Consider the following 16338-nt stretch of genomic DNA (forward strand, 5'->3'; position numbering starts at 1 on the left):
TCCCTCTCTTCTTTAGTTGTGGACACTACATCACCACACTCCCTCTCTTCTTTAGTTGTGGACACTACATCACCACACTCCCTCTCTTCTTTAGTTGTGGACACTACATCACCACACTCCCTCTTCTTTAGTTGTGGACACTACTTCACCACACTCCCTCTCTTCTTTAGTTGTGGACACTACTTCACCACACTCCCTCTCTTCTTTAGTTGTGGACACTACATCACCACACTCCCTCTTCTTTAGTTGTGGACACTACTTCACCACACTCCCTCTCTTCTTTAGTTGTGGACACTACTTCACCACACTCCCTCTCTTCTTTAGTTGTGGACACTACATCACCACACTCCCTCTCTTCTTTAGTTGTGGACACTACATCACCACACTCCCTCTCTTCTTTAGTTGTGGACACTACATCACCACACTCCCTCTCTTCTTTAGTTGTGGACACTACATCACCACACTCCCTCTCTTCTTTAGTTGTGGACACTACACCACCACACTCCCTCTCTTCTTAAGTTGTGGACACTACATCACCACACTCCCTCTCTTCTTTAGTTGTGGACACTACATCACCACACTCCCTCTCTTCTTTAGTTGTGGACACTACATCACCACACTCCCTTTTCTTTAGTTGTGGACACTACATCACCACACTCCCTCTCTTCTTTAGTTGTGGACACTACATCACCACACTCCCTCTCTTCTTTAGTTGTGGACACTACATCACCACACTCCCTCTCTTCTTTAGTTGTGGACACTACATCACCACACTCCCTCTCTTCTTTAGTTGTGGACACTACATCACCACACTCCCACTCTTCTTTAGTTGTGGACACTACATCACCACACTCCCTCTCTTCTTTAGTTGTGGACACTACATCACCACACTCCCTCTCTTCTTTAGTTGTGGACACTACATCACCACACTCCCCTCTCTTCTTTAGTTGTGGACACTACATCACCACACTCCCTCTCTTCTTTAGTTGTGGACACTACATCACCACACTCCCTCTCTTCTTTAGTTGTGGACACTACATCACCACACTCCCTCTCTTCTTTAGTTGTGGACACTACATCACCACACTCCCTCTCTTCTTTAGTTGTGGACACTACTTCACCACACTCCCTCTCTTCTTAAGTTGTGGACACTACATCACCACACTCCCTCTCTTCTTTAGTTGTGGACACTACATCACCACACTCCCTCTCTTCTTTAGTTGTGGACACTACATCACCACACTCCCTCTCTTCTTTAGTTGTGGACACTACATCACCACACTCCCTCTCTTCTTTAGTTGTGGACACTACTTCACCACACTCCCTCTCTTCTTTAGTTGTGGACACTACATCACCACACTCCCTCTCTTCTTTAGTTGTGGACACTACTTCACCACACTCCCTCTCTTCTTAAGTTGTGGACACTACATCACCACACTCCCTCTCTTCTTTAGTTGTGGACACTACATCACCACACTCCCTCTCTTCTTTAGTTGTGGACACTACTTCACCACACTCCCTCTCTTCTTTAGTTGTGGACACTACATCACCACACTCCCTCTCTTCTTTAGTTGTGGACACTACATCACCACACTCCCACTCTTCTTTAGTTGTGGACACTACTTCACCACACTCCCACTCTTCTTTAGTTGTGGACACTACATCACCACACTCCCTCTCTTCTTAAGTTGTGGACACTACATCACCACACTCCCTCTCTTCTTAAGTTGTGGACACTACATCACCACACTCCCTCTCTTCTTTAGTTGTGGACACTACTTCACCACACTCCCTCTCTTCTTTAGTTGTGGACACTACATCACCACACTCCCTCTCTTCTTTAGTTGTGGACACTACATCACCACACTCCCTCTCTTCTTTAGTTGTGGACACTACATCACCACACTCCCTCTCTTCTTTAGTTGTGGACACTACATCACCACACTCCCTCTCTTCTTTAGTTGTGGACACTACACCACCACACTCCCTCTCTTCTTTAGTTGTGGACACTACATCACCACACTCCCTCTCTTCTTTAGTTGTGGACACTACATCACCACACTCCCTCTCTTCTTTAGCTGTGGACACTACATCACCACACTCCCTCTCTTCTTTAGTTGTGGACACTACATCACCACACTCCCTCTCTTCTTTAGTTGTGGACACTACATCACCACACTCCCTCTCTTCTTTAGTTGTGGACACTACATCACCACACTCCCTCTCTTCTTTAGTTGTGGACACTACATCACCACACTCCCTCTCTTCTTTAGTTGTGGACACTACACCACCACACTCCCTTTTCTTTAGTTGTGGACACTACACCACCACACTCCCTCTCTTCTTTAGTTGTGGACACTACATCACCACACTCCCTCTCTTCTTTAGTTGTGGACACTACTTCACCACACTCCCTCTCTTCTTTAGTTGTGGACACTACATCACCACACTCCCTCTCTTCTTTAGTTGTGGACACTACATCACCACACTCCCTAACTTCTTTAGTTGTGGACACGACATCACCACACTCCCTCTCTTCTTTAGTTGTGGACACTACATCACCACACTCCCTCTTCTTTAGTTGTGGACACTACATCACCACACTCCCTCTCTTCTTTAGTTGTGGACACTACTTCACCACACTCCCTCTCTTCTTTAGTTGTGGACACTACATCACCACACTCCCTCTCTTCTTTAGTTGTGGACACTACTTCACCACACTCCCTCTCTTCTTTAGTTGTGGACACTACATCACCACACTCCCTCTCTTCTTTAGTTGTGGACACTACTTCACCACACTCCCTCTCTTCTTTAGTTGTGGACACTACATCACCACACTCCCTCTCTTCTTTAGTTGTGGACACTACATCACCACACTCCCTCTCTTCTTTAGTTGTGGACACTACTTCACCACACTCCCTCTCTTCTTTAGTTGTGGACACTACATCACCACACTCCCTCTCTTCTTTAGTTGTGGACACTACATCACCACACTCCCTCTCTTCTTTAGTTGTGGACACTACATCACCACACTCCCTCTCTTCTTTAGTTGTGGACACTACATCACCACACTCCCTCTCTTCTTTAGTTGTGGACACTACATCACCACACTCCCTCTCTTCTTTAGTTGTGGACACTACATCACCACACTCCCTCTCTTCTTTAGTTGTGGACACTACATCACCACACTCCCTCTCTTCTTTAGTTGTGGACACTACATCACCACACTCCCTCTCTTCTTTAGTTGTGGACACTACATCACCACACTCCCTCTCTTCTTTAGTTGTGGACACTACATCACCACACTCCCTCTATTCTTTAGTTGTGGACACTACATCACCACACTCCCTCTCTTCTTTAGTTGTGGACACTACTTCACCACACTCCCTCTCTTCTTTAGTTGTGGACACTACATCACCACACTCCCTCTCTTCTTTAGTTGTGGACACTACATCACCACACTCCCTCTCTTCTTTAGTTGTGGACACTACTTCACCACACTCCCTCTCTTCTTTAGTTGTGGACACTACATCACCACACTCCCTCTCTTCTTTAGTTGTGGACACTACATCACCACACTCCCTCTCTTCTTTAGTTGTGGACACTACATCACCACACTCCCTCTCTTCTTTAGTTGTGGACACTACATCACCACACTCCCTCTCTTCTTTAGTTGTGGACACTACATCACCACACTCCCTCTCTTCTTTAGTTGTGGACACTACATCACCACACTCCCTCTCTTCTTTAGTTGTGGACACTACATCACCACACTCCCTCTTCTTTAGTTGTGGACACTACTTCACCACACTCCCTCTCTTCTTTAGTTGTGGACACTACTTCACCACACTCCCTCTCTTCTTTAGTTGTGGACACTACATCACCACACTCCCTCTCTTCTTTAGTTGTGGACACTACATCACCACACTCCCTCTCTTCTTTAGTTGTGGACACTACATCACCACACTCCCTCTCTTCTTTAGTTGTGGACACTACATCACCACACTCCCTCTCTTCTTTAGTTGTGGACACTATACCACCACACTCCCTCTCTTTCTCTTGGTCCTCATCTTTGTAAGTCACCTTGATTTTTCACCTGTGTGTTTTTATCAGTTTCATTATGATAATATTTAGTGAACTCCGTGACAGTAGCTAAAGCAAGGGGCTGTAGCATCACACACGTAGACTACAAATGCATGCTGGGCTGGGCATGGACTGAGCTCGTGAAGTGAGCGGTAATGGAGCTGTAATGTAGCGGTAATGGAGCTGTACTGTAGTGGTAATGGAGCGGTAATGGAGTGATAATGGAGCTGTACTGGAGTGGTAATGGAGCTGTACTGGAGTGGTAATGGAGCTGTACTGTAGTGGTAATGGAGTTGTACTGGAGTGGTAATGGATTGGTAATGGAGCTGTACTGAAGTGGTAATGGAGCTGTACTGTAGTGGTAATGGAGCTGTACTGGAGTGGTAATGTAGTGGTAATGGAGCGGTACTGGAGTGGTAATGGAGCTGTAATGGAGCGGTACTGTAGTGGTAATGGAGCTGTACTGCAGCAGTAATGTAGTGGTAATGGAGCTGTACTGGAGTGGTAATGGAGCGGTACTGTAGTGGTAATGGAGCGGTAATGGAGCTGTACTGTAGTGGTAATGGATCAGTAATGGAGCGGTAATGGAGCTGTACTGGAGTGGTAATGGAGCTGTACTGGAGTGGTAATGGAGCTGTACTGTAGCGGGCGAGATGTCTGACACTCCTGCCTTTGGGAAAGTCACACCAAAATGGGCACGCTACACTCCTTTCTCCTCTGACATACTCTGATCTACACACAGAGGATCTGTGATCATCCCACTGACTCGTCACACAGCTTCTGTGTTCTCCTGCCATCCACCCATTCACTGTCCCACACCTCCCCAGACAAACACAGAGCCTGTTCCCCTTCCTCCTCTCCTCCTCCCTACCACCTCCTCACCAGGTCAGGTTGAGACTGAGTCCATTGTGTCTCTGTGTGGTCCATAACTGATGATATCATCATGGTGGTTCTGTCCGGTCAGGGTGCTGAATGATATGGTGAAGTAAAGGGAAGTGTGTGGCTACGAGAGGTGACCCAGGTCAGCCTGAAGGTCAGTGGGCTGTAGGTAAGGAGGAGGCTGTGTTTTGGGCTCCGTGCCCAGTGCCACGTTGTCTGCATTACTGACTGACTGACTGGCATTCCTTTACAACTCACTGCTGTTGTTCTGCCTTGTAAAGGGGGTCTTGTCAGGGGGTGTGCGTCTGTCTGTGTGCATGGATGCTTGCATGTGTTGGACTGGGCCTCTCTTCCAAAATATGTGAAGGGGGGGGGGAACAGGGAGTCTATAGCTGCACCACTAAAGAGATCCAGTGAGATGTGGAGATTAAAGAGAAATGACCAGTCTCTTTATAAATCACCTGTTCAGGCAGACAACCGCTCTGGTAAATGAGATCCCATATCAATAGACCTGTAGCTAATAGTGTGCTGTGAGTGAGTCTATCTATGTATCTGTTTAAATGCATTGTGTTTCACCATGAATTGAAGCATGCTGGACACTAGGCTCGCTGATTGGTTTAGGCAATTCCATAGAGACTTTTGGTGGGGAGGGGTACTGAACTGGACATTAGCTATGCTTTTAGCTGGGGTGGATGGATGCTCTCTACTCTCCCCTTCTGCACAAACCATGAGGTAGAGGGGGATGACAGACAGACAGACAGACAGGACCAGGGCTCACTGTGGTTACATTGCATTTTGGAGATAAGATGGGACAGTAGGAGTAAGGGGGGAAAGGGAGAGGAAGAGGGTAATCAGGTCTAATGGAACTCTGAAAGGCCAGATGGGTGCTGCTGGTTCAATGGAAAAGATAATGGTTCAGTCCCAAATGGAACCCTATGCCCTTTAAAGTGCACTAATTTTGACTAGGGTCGATAGGGGTGCACTATGTAGGGAATAGGATGCCATTTGGGATGTACACATGGACGAGAAACACAAAGCAGCATAATGAAAGGAGTCTATTCCTGGAACACGTACTGGTTACTACACATTACTACACATCCTCACTACACACTTACTGATTACTACACATTACTATACATCCTCACTACACACTTATTGATTACTACACATTACTACACATCCTCACTACACACTTACTGGTTACTACACATTACTACACATCCTCCCTACACATCCTCACTACACACTTACTGATTACTACACATTACTACACATCCTCACTACACACTTATTGATTACTACACATTACTACACATCCTCCCTGGATCACTTACTGATTACTACACATAACTACACACCCTCCCTACACATCCTCACTACACACTTACTGATTACTACACATAACTACACATCCTCACTACACACTTATTGATTACTACACATTACTACACATCCTCCCTGGATCACTTACTGATTACTACACATAACTACACATCCTCCCTACACATCCTCACTACACACTTATTGATTACTACACATTACTACACATTCTCCCTACACACTTATTGATACTACACATCCTCACTACACACTTACTGATACTACACATCCTCCCTACACACTTATTGATACTACACATTACTACACATCCTCCCTACACACTTATTGTACAAGTATTTGCTGTATTCACATCTCTTTTCATAACTATGTTAGGCTACACACAGTGTTCACCCAGTCAGCACACAGCTGTTGCCCTCTTGTAGGGAACACAATCCGTGGAGTTTCCATGTGTCTGATATGGTTACAGTAAAGCCTATCAGAGCATGAGACAGGTGTTGTGGTGCTGAGAGAGAGAGACTGTGCTCCTCTGGGTTGGGTTGGGGTATACTACACACTCAGTACCCCTCTAGGTGGGTACAGGCAGTGGTATCAGGGTACATACGATTTCTGTCCAACAAGACCCCAGAGAGCGCCACTGCCCCAGGAATGTGTCCTATGTAATGAGAGGGACCTGGGACTGAACGAACACAGCGGCTTCTTTTGGCCGTGAAGTTTTTGAGCTCAACCTCCAAACTAGGTCAAATCAGATCAGGGGAGAGAGATTTCCTTTGAGCTGTCCTTTGGAATTTTGATTTCCTGATTTCCTGAGGAGATTCTCCAGTGATTTGGAAACCAGTCGTTTGGTATCTCTCCTTCCAAGATGGCAATCTGAGAGGGGGCGAGAGAGATGAACTGGATTGTAGTCCAGAGTATTGCACATGCAGGAAGTTGTAAAATACTGAGGTTTGTGTACGTTACATATAGTAGGTTTAACTCCAACCCTCTTCCTGGAGAGTTAAAGTCCTGTAGGGTTTAACTCCAACCCTGTTCCTGGAGACATACCCTCCTGTAGGGTTTAACTCCAACCCTTTTCATGGAGACATACCTTCCTGTAGGGTTTAACTCCAACCCTGTTCCTGAAGAGATACCCTCCTGTAGGTTTAACTCCAACCCTGTTCCTGGAGAGATACCATCATGTAGGGTTTAACTCCAACCCTGTTCCTGGAGACATACCTTCCTGTAGGGTTTAACTCCAACCCTGTTCCTGAAGAGATACCCTCCTGTAGGTTTAACTCCAACCCTGTTCCTGGAGAGATACCCTCCTGTAGGGTTTAACTCCAACCCTGTTCCTGGAGAGATACCCTCCTGTAGGTTTAACTCCAACCCTGTTCCTGGAGAGATACCATCATGTAGGGTTTAACTCCAACCCTGTTCCTGGAGACATACCTTCCTGTAGGGTTTAACTCCAACCCTGTTCCTGGAGAGATACCTTCCTGTAGGTTTAACTCCAACCCTGTTCATGGAGACATACCCCCCTGTAGGTTTAACTCCAACCCTGTTCCTGGAGAGATACCCTCCTGTAGGTTTAACTCCAACCCTGTTCCTGGAGAGATACCCTCCTGTAGGTGTTAACTCCAACCCTGTTCCTGAAGAGATACCCTCCTGTAATGGGTTTTTCACCATTACTGAGTCAAACCAAGCTGTACTGAGCTGGTCTGTTTGTGTGTCCACCATCCACCATAGTTGCTGGAACCGGTATGAAAAGGAAAATGTGTAAAGATCTGAGCCAGCACAGTATGGTTTGGGTTGGCCCTAAAGTGTGAAAGACACTTTGGATGTCTGTGCCAGAACAGTATGGTTTGGGTTGGCCCTAAAGTGTGAAAGAGACATCTGATGTCTGAGCCAGAACAGTATGGTTTGGGTTGGCCCTAAAGTGTGAAAGAGACATCTGATGACTGTGCCAGAACAGTATGGTTTGGGTTGGCCCTAAAGTGTGAAAGAGACATCTGATGTCTGAGCCAGAACAGTATGGTTTGGGTTGGCCCTAAAGTGTGAAAGAGACATCTGATGACTGTGCCAGAACAGTATGGTTTGGGTTGGCCCTAAAGTGTGAAAGAGACATCTGATGACTGTGCCAGCACAGTATGGTTTGGGTTGGCCCTAAAGTGTGAAAGAGACATCTGATGTCTGAGCCAGCACAGTATGGTTTGGGTTGGCCCTAAAGTGTGAACGAGACATCTGATGTCTGTGCCAGAACAGTATGGTTTGGGTTGGCCCTAAAGTGTGAAAGAGACATCTGATGACTGTGCCAGCACAGTATGGTTTGGGTTGGCCCTAAAGTGTGAAAGAGACATCTGATGACTGTGCCAGAACAGTATGGTTTGGGTTGGCCCTAAAGTGTGAAAGAGACATCTGATGTCTGTGCCAGAACAGTATGGTTTGGGTTGACCCTAAAGTGTGAAAGAGACATCTGATGTCTGTGCCAGAACAGTATGGTTTGGGTTGGCCCTAAAGTGTGAAAGAGACATCTGATGACTGTGCCAGAACAGTATGGTTTGGGTTGGCCCTAAAGTGTGAAAGAGACATCTGATGACTGTGCCAGAACAGTATGGTTTGGGTTGGCCCTAAAGTGTGAAAGAGACATCTGATGTCTGAGCCAGCACAGTATGGTTTGGGTTGGCCCTAAAGTGTGAAAGAGACATCTGATGACTGTGCCAGAACAGTATGGTTTGGGTTGGCCCTAAAGTGTGAAAGAGACATCTGATGTCTGAGCCAGCACAGTATGGTTTGGGTTGGCCCTAAAGTGTGAAAGAGACATCTGATGACTGTGCCAGAACAGTATGGTTTGGGTTGGCCCTAAAGTGTGAAAGACACATCTGATGACTGTGCCAGAACAGTATGGTTTGGGTTGGCCCTAAAGTGTGAAAGACACTTTGGATGTCTGTGCCAGAACAGTATGGTTTGGGTTGGCCCTAAAGTGTGAAAGAGACATCTGATGACTGTGCCAGAACAGTATGGTTTGGGTTGGCCCTAAAGTGTGAAAGACACTTTGGATGTCTGTGCCAGAACAGTATGGTTTGGGTTGGCCCTAAAGTGTGAAAGAGACATCTGATGACTGTGCCAGAACAGTATGGTTTGGGTTGGCCCTAAAGTGTGAAAGAGACATCTGATGACTGTGCCAGAACAGTATGGTTTGGGTTGGCCCTAAAGTGTGAAAGACACTTTGGATGTCTGTGCCAGAACAGTATGGTTTGGGTTGGCCCTAAAGTGTGAAAGAGACATCTGATGTCTGTGCCAGCACAGTATGGTTTGGGTTGGCCCTAAAGTGTGAAAGAGACATCTGATGTCTGAGCCAGCACGGATGTCTGTGCCAGAACAGTATGGTTTGGGTTGGCCCTAAAGTGTGAAAGACACATCTGATGTCTGTGCCAGAACAGTGTGGTTTGGGTTGGCCCTAAAGTGTGAAAGAGACATCTGATGTCTGAGCCAGAACAGTATGGTTTGGGTTGGCCCTAAAGTGTGAAAGAGACATCTGATGACTGTGCCAGCACAGTATGGTTTGGGTTGGCCCTAAAGTGTGAAAGACACATCTGATGACTGTGCCAGCACAGTATGGTTTGGGTTGGCCCTAAAGTGTGAAAGAGACATCTGATGACTGTGCCAGCACAGTATGGTTTGGGTTGGCCCTAAAGTGTGAAAGACACATCTGATGTCTGTGCCAGAACAGTGTGGTTTGGGTTGGCCCTAAAGTGTGAAAGACACATCTGATGACTGTGCCAGAACAGTATGGTTTGGGTTGGCCCTAAAGTGTGAAAGACACATCTGATGACTGTGCAAGCACAGTATGGTTTGGGTTGGCCCTAAAGTGTGAAAGACACTTTGGATGTCTGTGCCAGAACAATATGGTTTGGGTTGGCCCTAAAGTGTGAAAGACACTTTGGATGTCTGTGCCAGAACAATATGGTTTGGGTTGGCCCTAAAGTGTGAAAGACACTTTGGATGTCTGTGCCAGAACAGTATGGTTTGGGTTGGCCCTAAAGTGTGAAAGAGACATCTGATGTCTGTGCCAGAACAGTATGGTTTGGGTTGGCCCTAAAGTGTGAAAGACACTTTGGATGTCTGTGCCAGAACAGTATGGTTTGGGTTGGCCCTAAAGTGTGAAAGAGACATCTGATGTCTGTGCCAGAACAGTATGGTTTGGGTTGGCCCTAAAGTGTGAAAGACACTTTGGATGTCTGTGCCAGAACAGTATGGTTTGGGTTGGCCCTAAAGTGTGAAAGAGACATCTGATGTCTGTGCCAGAACAGTATGGTTTGGGTTGGCCCTAAAGTGTGAAAGACACTTTGGATGTCTGTGCCAGAACAGTATGGTTTGGGTTGGCCCTAAAGTGTGAAAGACACTTTGGATGTCTGTGCCAGAACAGTATGGTTTGGGTTGGCCCTAAAGTGTGAAAGACACTTTGGATGTCTGTGCCAGAACAGTATGGTTTGGGTTGGCCCTAAAGTGTGAAAGAGACATCTGATGTCTGTGCCAGAACAGTATGGTTTGGGTTGGCCCTAAAGTGTGAAAGACACATCTGATGTCTGAGCCAGCACAGTATGGTTTGGGTTGGCCCTAAAGTGTGAAAGAGACATCGGATGTCTGAGCCAGAACAGTATGGTTTGGGTTGGCCCTAAAGTGTGAAAGAGACATCGGATGTCTGAGCCAGAACAGTATGGTTTGGGTTGGCCCTAAAGTGTGAAAGACACATCTGATGTCTGAGCCAGAACAGTATGGTTTGGGTTGGCCCTAAAGTGTGAAAGAGACATCGGATGTCTGAGCCAGAACAGTATGGTTTGGGTTGGCCCTAAAGTGTGAAAGAGACACCGGATGTCTGAGCCAGAACAGTATGGTTTGGGTTGGCCCTAAAGTGTGAAAGACACATCTGATGTCTGAGCCAGAACAGTATGGTTTGGGTTGGCCCTAAAGTGTGAAAGAGACATCGGATGTCTGATCCAGAACAGTATGGTTTGGGTTGGCCCTAAAGTGTGAAAGAGACATCGGATGTCTGAGCCAGCACAGTATGGTTTGGGTTGGCCCTAAAGTGTGAAAGAGACATCTGATGACTGTGCCAGCACAGTATGGTTTGGGTTGGCCCTAAAGTGTGAAAGAGACATCTGATGTCTGTGCCAGAACAGTATGGTTTGGGTTGGCCCTAAAGTGTGAAAGAGACATCTGATGACTGTGCCAGAACAGTATGGTTTGGGTTGGCCCTAAAGTGTGAAAGAGACATCTGATGTCTGTGCCAGAACAGTATGGTTTGGGTTGGCCCTAAAGTGTGAAAGAGACATCTAATGACTGTGCCAGAACAGTATGGTTTGGGTTGGCCCTAAAGTGTGAAAGAGACATCTGATGTCTGTGCCAGAACAGTATGGTTTGGGTTGGCCCTAAAGTGTGAAAGACACATCTGATGTCTGAGCCAGCACAGTATGGTTTGGGTTGGCCCTAAAGTGTGAAAGAGACATCGGATGTCTGAGCCAGAACAGTATGGTTTGGGTTGGCCCTAAAGTGTGAAAGAGACATCCGATGTCTGAGCCAGCACAGTATGGTTTGGGTTGGCCCTAAAGTGTGAAAGAGACATCTGATGACTGTGCCAGCACAGTATGGTTTGGGTTGGCCCTAAAGTGTGAAAGAGACATCTGATGTCTGTGCCAGAACAGTATGGTTTGGGTTGGCCCTAAAGTGTGAAAGAGACATCTGATGTCTGTGCCAGAACAGTATGGTTTGGCTTGGCCCTAAAGTGTGAAAGAGACATCTGATGTCTGAGCCAGAACAGTATGGTTTGGGTTGGCCCTAAAGTGTGAAAGAGACATCTGATGTATGTGCCAGAACAGTATGGTTTGGGTTGGCCCTAAAGTGTGAAAGAGACATCTGATGTCTGTGCCAGAACAGTATGGTTTGGGTTGGCCCTAAAGTGTGAAAGAGACATCTGATGTCTGTGCCAGAACAGTTTTCTTCGGCTGGACACTGTTTATCTCCCTACCTTCCTGTGATCCACCCAGAGGCCCATGGTGTTGCTGTGGCCAAGATATTTGGACTGTCAAAAGAGTTAGTTTCTATTGGCTGTTCTACCTAGTGAATGGATGTTGGCTTCAACTGTAAGCAAGGAAAGTTAGTCTACAAAGCTGGAAGTCACCGGTATCTTCTAGCATTGTAAAGTTTTCTAGCCTGTCTGGGTATAGTAATACGTCATTTAGCAGTTCCTACATGCCGTGTCACATTATTCAAGTGTGTTAACTTCTGTGCAGGCTGAGTGGAGATCTGACATGATACAGGACAGACTCCCAGTGCAGGCTGAGTGGAGATCTGACACGATACAGGACAGACTCCCAGTGCAGGCTGAGTGGAGATCTGACACGATACAGGACAGACTCCCAGTGCAGGCTGAGTGGAGATCTGACACGATAGAGGACAGACTCCCAGTGCAGGCTGAGTGGAGATCTGACACGATACAGGACAGACTCCCAGTGCAGGCTGAGTGGAGATCTGACACGATACAGGACAGACTCCCAGTACAGGCTGAGTGGAGATCTGACATGATACAGGACAGACTCCCAGTGCAGGCTGAGTGGAGATCTGACATGATACAGACCAGACTCCCAGTGCAGGCTGAGTGGAGATCTGACATGATACAGACCAGACTCCCAGTGCAGGCTGAGTGGAGATCTGACATGATACAGGACAGACTCCCAGTGCAGGCTGAGTGGAGATCTAACATGATACAGACCAGACTCCCAGTACAGGCTGAGTGGAGATCTGACATGATACAGACCATACTCCCAGTACAGGCTGAGTGGAGATCTAACATGATACAGACCAGACTCCCAGTACAGGCTGAGTGGAGATCTGACATGATACAGACCAGACTCCCAGTACAGGCTGAGTGGAGATCTAACATGATACAGACCAGACTCCCAGTACAGGCTGAGTGGAGATCTGACATGATACAGACCAGACTCCCAGTACAGGCTGAGTGGAGATCTGACACGATACAGACCAGACTCCCAGTGCAGGCTGAGTGGAGATCTAACACGATACAGACCAGACTCCCAGTGCAGGCTGAGTGGAGATCTAACACGATACAGACCAGACTCCCAGTGCAGGCTGAGTGGAGATCTAACACGATACAGACCAGACTCCCAGTGCAGGCTGAGTGGAGATCTAACACGATACAGACCAGACTCCCAGTGCAGGCTGAGTGGAGATCTAACACGATACAGACCAGACTCCCAGTGCAGGCTGAGTGGAGATCTAACATGATACAGACCAGACTCCCAGTGCAGGCTGAGGGGAGATCTAACATGATACAGACCAGACTCCCAGTACAGGCTGAGTGGAGATCTGACATGATACAGACCAGACTCCCAGTACAGGCTGAGTGGAGATCTGAAATGATACAGACCAGACTCCCAGTACAGGCTGAGTGGAGATCTGAAATGATACAGACCAGACTCCCAGTACAGGCTGAGTGGAGATCAGACTCCCAGTACAGGCTGAGTGGAGATCAGACTCCCAGTACAGGCTGAGTGGAGATCAGACTCCCAGTACAGGCTGAGTGGAGATCAGACTCCCAGTACAGGCTGAGTGGAGATCAGACTCCCAGTACAGGCTGAGTGGAGATCAGACTCCCAGTACAGGCTGAGTAGAGATCAGACTCCCAGTACAGGCTGAGTGGAGATCAGACTCCCAGTACAGGCTGAGTGGAGATCAGACTCCCAGTACAGGCTGAGTAGAGATCAGACTCCCAGTACAGGCTGAGTAGAGATCAGACTCCCAGTACAGACTGAGTGGAGATCAGACTCCCAGTACAGGCTGAGTAGAGATCAGACTCCCAGTACAGACTGAGTGGAGATCAGACTCCCAGTACAGGCTGAGTGGAGATCAGACTCCCAGTACAGACTGAGTGGAGATCAGACTCCCAGTACAGGCTGAGTGGAGATCAGACTCCCAGTACAGGCTGAGTGGAGATCAGACTCCCAGTACAGGCTGAGTGATCAGACTCCCAGTACAGGCTGAGTGATCAGACTCCCAGTACAGACTGAGTGGAGATCAGACTCCCAGTACAGGCTGAGTGGAGATCAGACTCCCAGTACAGACTGAGTGGAGATCAGACTCCCAGTACAGGCTGAGTGGAGATCAGACTCCCAGTACAGGCTGAGTGGAGATCAGACTCCCAGTACAGGCTGAGTGGAGATCAGACTCCCAGTACAGGCTGAGTGGAGATCAGACTCCCAGTACAGGCTGAGTGGAGATCAGACTCCCAGTACAGGCTGAGTGGAGATCAGACTCCCAGTACAGGCTGAGTGGAGATCAGACTCCCAGTACAGGCTGAGTGGAGATCAGACTCCCAGTACAGGCTGAGTAGAGATCAGACTCCCAGTACAGACTGAGTGGAGATCAGACTCCCAGTACAGGCTGAGTAGAGATCAGACTCCCAGTACAGGCTGAGTGGAGATCAGACTCCCAGTACAGGCTGAGTGGAGATCAGACTCCCAGTACAGGCTGAGTAGAGATCAGACTCCCAGTACAGACTGAGTGGAGATCAGACTCCCAGTACAGGCTGACTCCCAGTACAGACTGAGAGATCAGACTCCCAGTACAGGCTGAGTGGAGATCAGACTCCCAGTACAGGCTGAGTGGAGATCAGACTCCCAGTACAGGCTGAGTGGAGATCAGACTCCCAGTACAGGCTGAGTGGAGATCAGACTCCCAGTACAGGCTGAGTGGAGATCAGACTCCCAGTACAGGCTGAGTGGAGATCAGACTCCCAGTACAGGCTGAGTGGAGATCAGACTCCCCAGTACAGTACAGGCTGAGTGGAGATCAGACTCCCAGTACAGGCTGAGTGGAGATCAGACTCCCAGTACAGGCTGAGTGGAGATCAGACTCCCAGTACAGGCTGAGTGGAGATCAGACTCCCAGTACAGGCTGAGTGGAGATCAGACTCCCAGTACAGGCTGAGTGGAGATCAGACTCTCCCAGTACAGGCTGAGTGGAGATCAGACTCCCAGTACAGGCTGAGTGGAGATCAGACTCCCAGTACAGGCTGAGTGGAGATCAGACTCCCAGTACAGGCTGAGTGGAGATCAGACTCCCAGACTCCCAGTACAGGCTGAGTGGAGATCAGACTCCCAGTACAGGCTGAGTGGAGATCAGACTCCCAGTACAGGCTGAGTAGAGATCAGACTCCCAGTACAGGCTGAGTGGAGATCAGACTCCCAGTACAGGCTGAGTGGAGATCAGACTCCCAGTACAGGCTGAGTGGAGATCAGACTCCCAGTACAGGCTGAGTGGAGATCAGACTCCCAGTACAGGCTGAGTGGAGATCAGACTCCCAGTACAGGCTGAGTGGAGATCAGACTCCCAGTACAGGCTGAGTGGAGATCAGACTCCCAGTACAGGCTGAGTGGAGATCAGACTCCCAGTACAGGCTGAGTGGAGATCAGACTCCCAGTACAGGCTGAGTGGAGATCAGACTCCCAGTACAGGCTGAGTGGAGATCAGACTCCCAGTACAGGCTGAGTGGAGATCAGACTCCCAGTACAGGCTGAGTGGAGATCAGACTCCCAGTACAGGCTGAGTGGAGATCAGACTCCCAGTACAGGCTGAGTGGAGATCAGACTCCCAGTACAGGCTGAGTGGAGATCAGACTCCCAGTACAGGCTGAGTGGAGATCAGACTCCCAGTACAGGCTGAGTGGAGATCAGACTCCCAGTACAGGCTGAGTGGAGATCAGACTCCCAGTACAGGCTGAGTGGAGATCAGACTCCCAGTACAGGCTGAGTGGAGATCAGACTCCCAGTACAGGCTGAGTGGAGATCAGACTCCCAGTACAGGCTGAGTGGAGATCAGACTCCCAGTACAGGCTGAGTGGAGATCAGACTCCCAGTACAGGCTGAGTGGAGATCAGACTCCCAGTACAGGCTGAGTGGAGATCAGATCAGCTGAGTGGAGATCAGACTCCCAGTACAGGCTGAGTGGAGATCAGACTCCCAGTACAGGCTGAGTGGAGATCAG

This window comes from Oncorhynchus keta, chromosome 5, assembly GCF_023373465.1.
Source record: "Oncorhynchus keta strain PuntledgeMale-10-30-2019 chromosome 5, Oket_V2, whole genome shotgun sequence".
Classification (NCBI taxonomy): domain Eukaryota; kingdom Metazoa; phylum Chordata; class Actinopteri; order Salmoniformes; family Salmonidae; genus Oncorhynchus; species Oncorhynchus keta.